A 12,097-nucleotide genomic window follows, 5' to 3' on the forward strand; every position below is an offset into this window, starting at 1 on the left:
ACTCACAGTCATGAAATCAGGGGAACATTCAAGTGAAAGGAGGGCAGGAGAAGGTCAGAGGCCTGCCCCTGAGGCCTAACACACCCAGTGTTCTAACAAGACTGTAAGAAGGGCTCTGGGAGTTATGAGCCAGGAACAGCCCAACGAGTTCACCTTGCCTGCTGCCTAGACCGAGCCCATTAGTCAAGATGGGTACTGCAATAGAGAAAGTAATTCACACAGAGCCGGCTGTGTGGGAGACCAGAGTTTTATTATTTCTCAAATCAGTCTCCCCAAGCATTCAGGGATCAGAGTTTTTAAGGATAATTTGGTGGGTGGAGGGGCCAGTGAGTAGGAAGTGCTGACTCATTGGGTCGTAGATGAACTCACAGGGAGTTAAAGCTGTCCTCTTCCAGAGTCAGTTCCTGGGTGGGGTCCACAAGACCACATGAGCCAGTTTATTGATCTTGGTGATGCCAGCTGATCCATCAAGTGCAGAATTTGCAAAATATCTGATCTTATTTCTTACAATAGTGATGTTATCCCCAGGAGCAATTTGGGGAGGGTCAGAATCTTGTAGCCTCCAGCTGCCTGGCTCCTAAACCATAATTTCTAATATTTTGGCTAATTTGTTAGTCCTACAAAGGCAGTCTAGTCCCCAGGCAAGAAGGGGGTTTGTTTAGGGGAATGAGCTGTTATCATCTTTGTTTCAAAGTAAAACTATAAATTTAAGCTCCTCCCAAATTCAGTTCGGCCTACTCCTAGGAACGAATAAGGACAGCTTGGAGGTTAGAAGCAAGATGGAGTTGGTTAGGTCAGATTGCTTTCACTGTCTCAGTTACAATTTTGCAATGGCAGTTTCAGAACCATAGATGAAAACCAATATATATCATAACACCACACAGACTATACTGTCAGAGTTATAGTAAATTAAAGGAGAGCGAAGATGGAAGATTTAGTGCTGCACTGTTCAGTATGGTAGCTGCTAGCTATATGTGACCACTGAGCACCTAACATGTGGCTGGTCTAAACTGAGATGTGCTGTAAGTGCAAAAAACACAACAGAGTTTTAAAACTTGGCACACAAATAAGATTATAAACATATCTCATTAATAATTTTCATATTCATTACATGTTTTGAGGACGTTGAGTTAACTAAATTATTAAAATTAATTTGGTGGGGCACAGTGGCTCACGCCTGTAATCTCAGTACTTTGGGAGGCTGAGGCAGGCAGATCACCTGAGGTCAGGAGTTCAAGACCAGCCTGGCCAACATGGTGAAACCCCGTCTCTACTAAAAATACAGGAAATTAGCCAGTTGGAGTGGCTCATGCCTGTAGTCCCAGCTACTCGGGAGGCTGAGGCAGGAGAATCGCATGAACCCGGGAGGTGGAGGTTACAGTGAGCCGAGACTGCACCACTGCACTCTAGCCTGGGTGACAGAGCGAGATTCTGCCTCAAAAAATAATAATAATAATTTCACTTGTTTATTGTTTCTGTTTTAGTGTGGCTACAAGAAAATTTTAAATTACATCTGAGACTTACATCATATTTCTAGGAGACAGGGCTGTTTTCAAATAATGATCAATCACCTTTTTTTTTTTTTTTTTTTTGAGACAGGGTCTCACTCTGTCACCCAGGCTGGAATACAGTGGTGCGATCTTGGTTCACAGCAACCTCCACCTCTCAGGTTCAAGCAATTCTCCTGCCTCAGCCTCCCGAGTAGCTGAGATTACAGGCACGTGCCACCAGGCCTGGCTAATTTTTGTGTGTTGTAGTAGAGGTGAGGTTTCACCATGCTGGCCAGGCTGGCCTTGAATTCCTAATCTCAACTGATCTGCCCACCTCGGCCTCCCAAAGTACTGGGATTACAGGCATGAGCCACCGCACCCAGCCTATCAACATGTTTTAGATGCTTAACTAAATGCTAAGCATGTTATGTGTGTTTCATTATTTAATATTTATGTAATCTTCACAATTTCATTATTATTTGATTTTACAGGTGAGGAAGCCATGGTTTAAAGCAGAGATCACCAACTGCTGGACCACAGACCTGCACGAGTTCACGGCCTGTTAGGAACTGAGCCACACAGCAGGAGGTGAGTGGCAGCCAAGGGAGCATTACCACCTGAGCTCTGCCTCCTGTCAGATCAGCAGCAGCATTGGATTCTCATAGGAGCACAAACCCTATTGTGAACTGTGCGTTCCAGGGATCCAGGTTGCACACTCCTTATGAGAATCTAATGCCTGACGATCTAAGGTGGACCAGTTTCATCCCAAAGCCATCCCCGGCAATCCAGTTCTTGGAAGAACTGTCTTCCACAAAATCAGTTCCTGGTGCTAAAAAGGTTGGGGACCACTGGTTTAAAGGGCTTAGGCACATAGTTATTAAAAAGGAAAAGTGAAATAAGCCAGGAAAGACAAACTTTACATGTTCCCACTTATTTGTGGGATCTAAAACTTTTAAAACAATTGAACTCATGGAGATAAAAAGTAGCCGGAGGGTTACCAGAGGCTGGGAAGAGCAGTCAGGGGTGGGTGGGAAGTGAGGATGAAGCAGGAAATGTCCCCGACCCCTTCACCGGTGGGAACCGGAGTGCACGGGCACTAGAACTAGCCGGCCGCTAGGGGTGCCGGTGCCGGCAAGGACAGACTCCACTCACTCAGTCCTGCTTCGTTCCCCCGCTTGCAGGAGGGAAAGCACAGGTGAGTGAGTGCAGGAGTCGGGGCGAGCGCTTTTGGGTGCCAGGAGAAGCAAAACTCTGCGCAGTCCTGCGGTAGGCTGTAGGGAGATGCCCGTGACCCCTGAAGCCCCAGAAAGAGTTACGGTCAGCGCTCTTTTAGCTTAGCCATCCATGGACGGCTTAAGAGTTAACAGCTCAGTGGAGGGTCAGTGTCTTTTGCACCCGCACCTGAGTTCTTGTCCGGCATCCAGGAGGAATGAGGTCACACAGACAAATTGGAGATAGTAAGTTGGGGGGATTTTATTGCCAATGAAAGTGGCTCCCAGTGGGAAGGGGAGCTGAAATGGAGATGGAGTGGGAAGATAACCTTCCCCCGAGTCCAGCCATTCCCCACTGCCCTCGTCTCCGAAGCAATGCTGTCAAGTCGTCCCTCTGAAGTCAAGCTGCTTCTCTGTAACATCCAACCATAGTCTCAGACATCCCGCTGCTTCTCCTTTTCTCCTCTTCTCTCCTCTTCTCTGCTGGCAGAGCCTAGGTGTTTATGGCCACAGGATAGGAGGCAGAGTGGGCCATGGGTGGTTTTATAAAAGGCAACATTTGAGCAGGAAAACAGGAATGCATGTTCTCACTTTGGGCCGCAGTTCCAGGCTTGAGGATGGGGCCCTCACCAGGGACCTGCCCTCTTCTGCCCAGAATTTCCCTGCCTCCTATCCTATCAGAGATAATTAATGGGTACAAAAAATAATCAAAGAATGAATAAGATCTTTATTTGATAGCACAACAGGATGACTTATAGTCAATAATAATTTAACTGTACATTTTAAGATAATTAAAGGCTGGGCACGGTGGCTCACGCCTGTAATCCCAGCACTTTGGGAGGCCAAGGCAAGAGGATTGCTTGAACCTAGGAGTTCAAGACCAGCCTGGGCATCATGGTGAAATCTTATCTGTACAAAAAATACAAAAATTAGCCAGACGTGACAGGCGCCTGTGGTCCTAGATACTCTGGAGGCTGAGGTAAGAGGATTGCTTGAGCAAGGTCAAGGCTGCAGTGAGCTGTGATCACATCACTGCCCTCTAGCCTGGGTGACAGAGAAAGATCCTGTCTCAAAAAAAAAATAATAAAATAGCTAAAAGAGTGTAACTGGGTTATTTGTAACACAAAGAATAAATGCTTGAGGTGACGGATACCCCATTTACCCTGATGTGATTATTACACATTATATACCTGTATCGAAATATCTCATGTACCTGATATATACACCTACTGTATATATGTACCCACAAAATTTAAAAATGTACCCACAAAAAATAAAAATTAAAAAAAGATACATTAAAACTATACATATTAGGATAGAAAGTATCCATAATAAAATTTTTTTTTTTTTGAAACGAAGTCTCGCTCTGTCGCTCAGGCTGGAGTGCAGTGGCGCTATCTCAGCTCACTGCAAACTCCGCCTCCCAGATTCACGCCATTCTCCTGCCTCAGCCTCCCCAGTAGCTGGGACTACAGGCGCCCGCCACCACACCTGGCTAATTTTTTTGTATTTTTAGTAGAGAGGGGGTTTCACTGTGTAACCAGGATGGTCTTGGTCTCCTGACCTCATGATCCGCCTGCCTCGGCCTCCCAAAGTGCTGGGATTACAGATGCGAGCCACCGCACCCAGCCAATAAATTGTTTTTTTTTTTTTTTACAATTATCACCCATTATCAGAAAAATAAAATATACCTATATAATTTCATAAAGAAATTAAGTGTTTTGCCCAAGGCCATCTAGCCAGCTAGCTGAACAGCCAGGACTTGAACCCTGGGCCTATGGTGACTCCAAGTTCACCCTTTACACCATGAGAACCAACAGAGGTAAAGAGACTTTGGAGGACATAAGAGGCAAACTCTCATTCATGTCAGGTCTTCTTTTTGCAATATCCTTGGAAGGTGGCCAGCCAGCATCTGCTTGAATACTTCCAACAACAGGGAGCTCATTACCTTCCTGGCAGCATGCTCCACTGTTGGCAGCTGGTTATTAGAATTTTCCTCCATCAAATGAGGAGAAATCTGTGCATCCTAATATCTGATCTTGAATTCTGGATCCTCACAGAGGAGGTGGCCCCCTTCAGCCAGACCAAAACTGGGCTGGCTTGCACTGGTCCCTAAGGAGAGACTTCAGGAGTGGGTCCAGTGGGTTCCACACTGCTTCATGGGGAAGGGAACACGAATCCATCCTACATCTCACTCCTCGCACCTCCACTGACCAGCACTTCCTGCAGACTTGCCCAGGGAAAGCTTGTCTGCTGTATGTGCACTGCTTCCATGATGGGGCTTTGGGGCCTCAGCTGCAGAAATGCCTGAATTTCCATTCATGGTAGGGCCTACCACCCTTGAAAGAATAATTATCTGCCTGCTGAGCTGATAGGCTCCCATCTGGTGAAGGCTGAATGCTGTAGTTTTAGAAAAGACACCAGAAAAGGCAAGCTCCTGAACTGGCTTTGACAGATTCCTCCAGCTACTGTAAGGGAAAAAAAAAAATGACTGAGGTGGATGTCAGGTAGAGGGTTGGGGAGAAGGCCTAGAAAGGAAAAGAAAATGAATATGGGATGCTAATGAATTCCTGTGATCTCACTGTCTCCTATTCCAGCACATGCTCCTCTGCAGAAAGTGATGGGGCTGCCTTGCCAGCTGGAGCCCGAAACTGTGCCCAGGTAGACAGAATCCAGAGTCCCAGTACAGCCTCAGAAGTGTTGGCTGCCTGCTAATGGAAGAATGTCCAGGATGGAAAACAAGAGGCTGGATCTGCAAAGGACATTGTATTTCAGGGGTCTGCTTTCCTGGTCTGCCCCTCCCCACCTCTGTAGCTCCCTCATAGTGACAGCAGAGCTGTGAACCCAGAAACAAACCCCACTATTGCCCCTGTCCTCTCTCATCTCTACTTTCCACATTGAAAAATAATAAAAGAGGCCAGGCATGGTAGCTCAAAACACCTATAATACCAGCACTAGGAGGCCAAGATGAGAGAATTGCTTGAGGCCAGGAGTTCAAGACCGGCCTGAGCAACATAGAGAGACTCATCCCCCCAGTCTCTGCAAAAGCTAAAAATAGCTGAGCATGGTGGGATGCACTTGAAGTCCCAGCTACTTGAGAGGCTAAGTCAGGAGGATCACTTGAGCCCAGAAGGTTGAGGCTGCAATGAACCATGATTGTGCCACTGCATTCCAGCCTGGGTGACAGAGTGATATCCTGTCTCTAAAAAATAAATAAGGTAATAATAATAATAAAATAAATGCCCTCCAGGAGTTTCAGTAAAGGGTCTGAAGTATATAATTTGTACTTGTACCTCAGGCCAGCCTTCTGCCAGTAACCATGATTGCAGGCTGATCCCAAAAGTTGGTGTCTTCATCTGTTTTATGCTACTATAACAGAATACCACATTCTGGGAAATGTATTAGGAATAGATGTGTACTTAGCTCACAGTTCTGGAGACTGGGAAGTCCAAGAGCATGGCACCAGCATCTGGTGAGGTCCTTTATGCAGCGTCATCCCATAGTGAAAGGCAGAAGGGCAAGAGAGCACAAGAAGCAGCAAGCAAGAGAGGGCCAAATTCTCTTTTATAACAACCCACCCTCTCAATAGCAAACCTACTTCTGCAATAACAACATTAACCTGTTCATAAGGGTGGAGTCCTCATGACCTAATCACCTCTTAATAATCCTACCAATTAAATTTCAACATGAGTTTTGGAGGGGACATTCAAACCATAGCTGTACAGTTTATATAGCTAGCATGGTCAGGCTCAAGTAAAGCTATTGTAGGATTATTGATTGCCAATCATGTTCCCGGCTATGCCTTAAGTGCTTTGTATACTTGCAACAAATTTGTGAACTGAGAATTATTCTTATGAGTGTTTTCCAAGTGCGGAAACAGGGTTCAGAAGACTTAAATAGGAAAGTCGCCCAGACAAAACAGCAGGAATTTGAACCCAGAGGGAATTTGAACCCAGGTCTGTTCTGCTCTAAAATCTGTGCTCTAAAAAAAACAAAACAAAATTTCTGTTATGGCAAATTTCTAATATACACAAAAGTTCCACAAACTAGTACCATGAATCACCACATATCTGCCACCAAGTTACAATAACCATCAACACAGGGCCACTCTTGTTGCATCTCCCCCTCTCCCTAATTTTTTTTTTTTTTTTGAGATAGAGTTTCACTCTTGTTGCCAAGGCTGGAGTGCAATGGGGTGATCTCGGGTCACTGCAACCTCCTCCTCCTGGATTCAAGCGATTCTCCTGCCTCAGCCTCCAGAATAGCTGGAATTACAGGCGCCCACCACCATACCTGGCTAATTTTTGTATTTTTAGTAGAGACGGGGTTTCACCATGTTAGCCAGGCTGGTCTCAAACTCCTGACATCAGGTGATCTGCCCTCCTCAGCCTCCCAAAGTGCTGGGATTACAGGCATGAGCCACCACACCTGGCCTACTTTTTGCTTTTTTTTTTTTTAGTAGAGACAGGGTTTCACCATGTTGGCCAGCCTGGTCTCAAACTCCTGACCTCAGGTGATCCACCTGCCTCGGCCTCCCAAAGTGTTGGGATTATAGGCCTGAGCCACCATGCATGGCCAATTAAGTCATTTTTAATGAAAATTAGACATCATGTCATTTCACCCATAAACAGTTCAACATGTGTCTCTAAAAGATAAAGACATTCTTAACCCCCTCAAAATAATAACTTTAGGTGAGAGATTACCAAGAAAATGTCTTGTTGTTCTTTGAAACAGAAAAATAGCAGTATTTGCATTACCCCCATAGGAAGAAAGCATTTCTTCGGATGTCTTGTGGCATTTTAACATAACGTGGTGGGAGGGGCATAGTCATTGCTGAGTCCAGGAATGCCCATTGGGCAGCCCCTTAATCACAAGGATCTGTCCACCTTGCCCCGTGGAACAAGCTTTTCTGCATGTTACCCCTAAGTAACATCAATTGATCCATAAAGAAAACCTCCTCATACCTGTAATCCCAGCACTTGAGGTGGGCAGATCACCTGAGGTCGGGAGTTCCAGACCAGCCTGACCAACATGAAGAAACCCCATCTCTACTAAAAATACAAAATTAGCCAGGCGTGGTGGCGCATGCCTGTAATCCCAGCTACTTGGGAGGCTGAGGCAAGAGAACTGCTTGAACCCGGGAGGCAGAGGTTGCACTGAGCCGAGATCGCGCCATTGCGCTCCAGCCTGGGCAACAAGGGCGAAACTCTGTGAAGAAAAAGGGGAGGGGAGGGGAGGGGAGGCCTGCTGGAAACCAGATGTAACCGGCTGTGCTATCTCAGAACTTGTTACATGGTTCGCTGGGGTGTGTGTGTGTGTGTGTGTGTGTGTGAGATAAGATTCACATTTACTGAACAGACCTACGTCTCAGACATTAAGCTAGGTGCTTTCAGATGTGCCAAGAACCTAACACTCAGGTTTTAAAATTTTGATTAGATTCTTGTGGTTCAGATTCCCATTTGGTTCAAAATTCCATTCTGTGCTGGAATATTACGGAAGAGAAGATACTCTCTTCAGAGGCTAAACCTATCAATCAGCAGCATTTCTTTTTTTTTTTTTTTTTTTTTTTGAGACGGGGTCTCGCTCTTTCGCCCAGCCGGGAGTGCAGTGGCTCAATCTCGGCTCACTGCAAGCTCCGCCTCCCGGGTTCACGCCATTCTCCTGCCTCAGCCCCCCAGTAGCTGGGACTACAGGTGCCTGCCACTGCGCCCGGCTAATTTTTTGTATTTTTTTTTTTAGTAGAGACGGGGTTTCACCGTGTTAACCAGGATGGTCTCGATCTCCTGACCTCGTGATCCGCCCGCCTCGGCCTCCCAAAGTGCTGGGATTACAGGCGTGAGCCACCACGCCCGAGCAATCAGCAGCATTTCTTAGAGAAAGAGTTTGTGAGTGTGGGTGAGTGTGTGTGTGTGTGTGTGTGTGTGTGTGTGTGTGTAAGCCACCCTGACAGTCACCCTGGAAAGTACCAAGACTAGGCTATGGTTCCTGCCCTATCCTGCCATGGAAGAAATCTCCCTGCATTGGAGTCCACGGATACTTAGTAATCTCCTTCTCCCATGCTCCAGGGCTTGCGATCACTGTCCTAACAAGCTTGGGAGTTTAGTAGTTAGGGTGGATGAGACAAAGTACACAAAGAGCCAGGTGTGGTGGCTCAAGCCTGTAATCTTAGCACTTTGGGAGGCTGAGGCAGGAGGTTCGCTTGAGCCCAGGAGTTCAAGACCAGTCTGGGCAACATAGTGAGCCCTCATCTCTACCAAAAATATTGTTAAAAATTAGCTGGGCATGGCGGCATGCACATGTAGTCCTAGCTACTAGGGAGGCTGAGGCAGAGCTTGAATTGGGGAGGTTGAGGTTACAGTGAGCTGTGATCATGCCACTGCACTCCAGCCTGGGTGACAGAACTAGATTCTCTCTCTTAAAAAAAAAAAAAAAAGGTACACAAAGAAGTGGATCTTGGCCGGGGGCACTGGCTCACGCCTGTAATCCTAGCATTTTGGGAGGCTGAAGCAGGCAGTTCACCTGAGGTCAGAGGTCAGGAGTTCGAGACCAGCCTGGCCAACATGGTGAAACCCCGTCTCTACTAAAAATACAAAAATTAGCTGGGCATGGTGGCACACGACTGTAATCCCAGCCACCCAGGAGGCTGAGGCAAGAGAATCACTGGAACCCGGGAGGCGGAGGTTGCAATGAGTCGAGATCACACCACTGCACTCCAGCCTGGGCGACAGAGTGAGACTCCGTCTAAGAAAAACAAAAAAAAAGTAGATCTCCTAGGCAAAAGATACCAAATGCCACAGCAGATGTCATGAGGGGCATACTGAAAAGCAGTAGCGTCAACGTGTGATGAGAAAATCAGGAAAGCATAGGGGAGGAGCTGGTGGCACGTGAAATGTAGAATGCGCCCCAGAACTGTGGGCAGTTTGCTCTACCCAGCCATGTACTATGGACTCTAGAGGCCACACGATGGGTTCTACTCTGCAGTGCCTCCTTGCGATGATGCTGGTGATGGCCCTTATGGTGTGTGGGGGGCTTTGGTCCTATTTGTGCTCTTGGATAAGTGCAAGGTTTCCCCTGACTGCTCAGGGATGTCTGCCCCTAACACAGGACCCTTGTTGCTGGTGGAGATGGCTCTCGGGATTTGCTTGTTAACCCCACAAAACTGGGGGTTGCTGCAGCTCTCTGTGACTCTAGCAGATGGTTTGCTGGTTGAATCATTCGTTTTGTGCCACCGTGAGAATGACGAGGGGGTTGGAAGCACTGCTGGAGGGAAGAGTTATACCTGCTGGAGTCAGGGCTCAAAATAGACCCATGGTTAGGATTTTTTTTTTTTTTTTTTTTTTGTGATGGAATCTCACTCTGTCACCCAGGCTGCAGTGCAGTGTTGCAGTCTCAGCTCACTGCAACCTCCGCCCCTCAGGTTCAAGCCATTCTCCTGCCTCAGCCTACCGAGTAGCTGGGATTACAGGCTTGCACCATAACGCCCAGCTAATTTTGGTATTTTTAGTAGAGATGAGGTTTCACCATGTTGGTCAGACTGGTCTCAAACTCTTCACCTCAAGTGATCCCATCTCGGCTTCCCAAAGTGCTAGGATTACAGGCGTGAGCCACCGCACCCGGTGATAATTAGAATTTGTACAGCCAGAGTGATGGAGGAGGGAATTACAAGAAGAAAGGCACAGGGGCAAGAACAAAGCATTTTCAGAGAATTCCCAGTAAAGGATGGGTGGTGGAGGGCAGGAGAGGAGAACCCTGGAGATGCATGTAGAGAAGCAGGCTGAGGAAATTTTTTAAAAACCCATAAAAACATACTGAGGACTTACATATAGCAATGGACAGCCAATGAAGGGGACTGGCGGAATTGTCACAAGACCTGAGGGATATTAATCTAACACAAATTAATAACACCATGGATTGGGAAGGAGGAAGAAATGGGGGCCAGGAGACCAGCTGGAAGGCCCTAAGTGCAAATGCACCCTATTGCGATTGTGGCTTACTTCTCCAGGGCCCCCACCGGAATGTGGGGCTCTTGAAATAAGCACTCTGCTGGCTTCCAAAATCTTGGGAATGGGGCTGCACTGCATTAACTTTTTATTTTTCCAGCACCTGGCACATAGTAGGTGCTCAATAAATATTTATTGAAAAGGAGAGAGAAAGAGAGAAAAGGATGGGAGAGAGAGACAAGGAGGGAGGAGGGAGGGGGAAGGGAAGGAAGTAGAAAAAAAATTATGAAAGCCAAACCTGTAAGGCTATGGAGATGGTTTAGATAGAGGTAATGAAGGCCTTTCTGTAGGGCACTCCAAACACGAAGGTGGGGAAACCACAGACACTTCTGTAAGAGGATCTATAGGACTTGGCAAGTGACTTGATGTGGGAGGAAAGCAAGAGCGAGGAATCTAGATGATCGGGAGAATGAGTGCACCAGTAATAGAAATAAGACAAACGGGAACTGAAGTGGGCCGGTGGGAAAAGCAGTATGAGGATGATTTTCCTTTTATTTTTTTGAGATGGAGTCTGACTCTGTTGCCCAGGCTGGAGTGCAGTGGCATTATCTTGGCTCACTGCAGCCTCCGCCTCTTGGGTTCAAGCAATTCTCGTGCCTCAGCCTCCCGAGTAGCTGGGACTACAGGCATGCATCACCATGCCCAGCTAATTTTTTTGTATTTTTAGTAGAGATGAGGGTTCACCATGTTGGGCAGGCTGGTCTTGAACTCCTGGCCCCAAGTGATCCACCTGCCTCAGCCTCCCAAAGTGCTGGGATTACAGGCGTGAGCTGTGGTGCCCAGCCATGGATGATTTTCATTTTGGACATTTTGAGTTTCAGGTGCCAGCAGGACCATCAAATGTAGCTGTCTATGCCGGGCGCGGTGGCTCACGCTTGTAATCCCAGCACTTTGGGAGGCCAAGGCGGGCGGATCACGAGGTCAGGAGATCGAGACCACGGTGAAACCCCGTCTCTACTAAAAATACAAAAAATTATCTGGGCGTGGTGGCGGGCGCCTGTAGTCCCAGCTACTCGGAGAGGCTGAGGCAGGAGAATGGCTTGAACCCGGGAGGCGGAGAGATTGCAGTGAGCTGAGATCGCGCCACTGCACTCCAGCCTGGATGAAAGAGCGAGACTCCGTCTCAAAAAAAAAAAAAATGTAGCTGTCTAGCCAGCAGCTGGATACATGGACCGACAGCTCAGAAGGGAGCTCAGTGCTAAATGGCAGTCTGGGAAGACATCTGCAAAGAGGGCCTGATGGCAGTACTGGGAGTGGGTGAGATCACGAAGCAGGAAGGAGAGAAAACAAGAGGCCAAAGGGCAAGAGTCTCGAGGATGCCAGCACTTACGAGAAGAGAACAAGCAACTGTTGGAGAGAGAAAAGGAAAATGGGGAAAGTTCAGGATCCCTATCAT

This window comes from Nomascus leucogenys, unplaced genomic scaffold, assembly GCF_006542625.1.
Source record: "Nomascus leucogenys isolate Asia unplaced genomic scaffold, Asia_NLE_v1 Super-Scaffold_285, whole genome shotgun sequence".
NCBI classification, from domain to species: Eukaryota; Metazoa; Chordata; class Mammalia; order Primates; family Hylobatidae; genus Nomascus; species Nomascus leucogenys.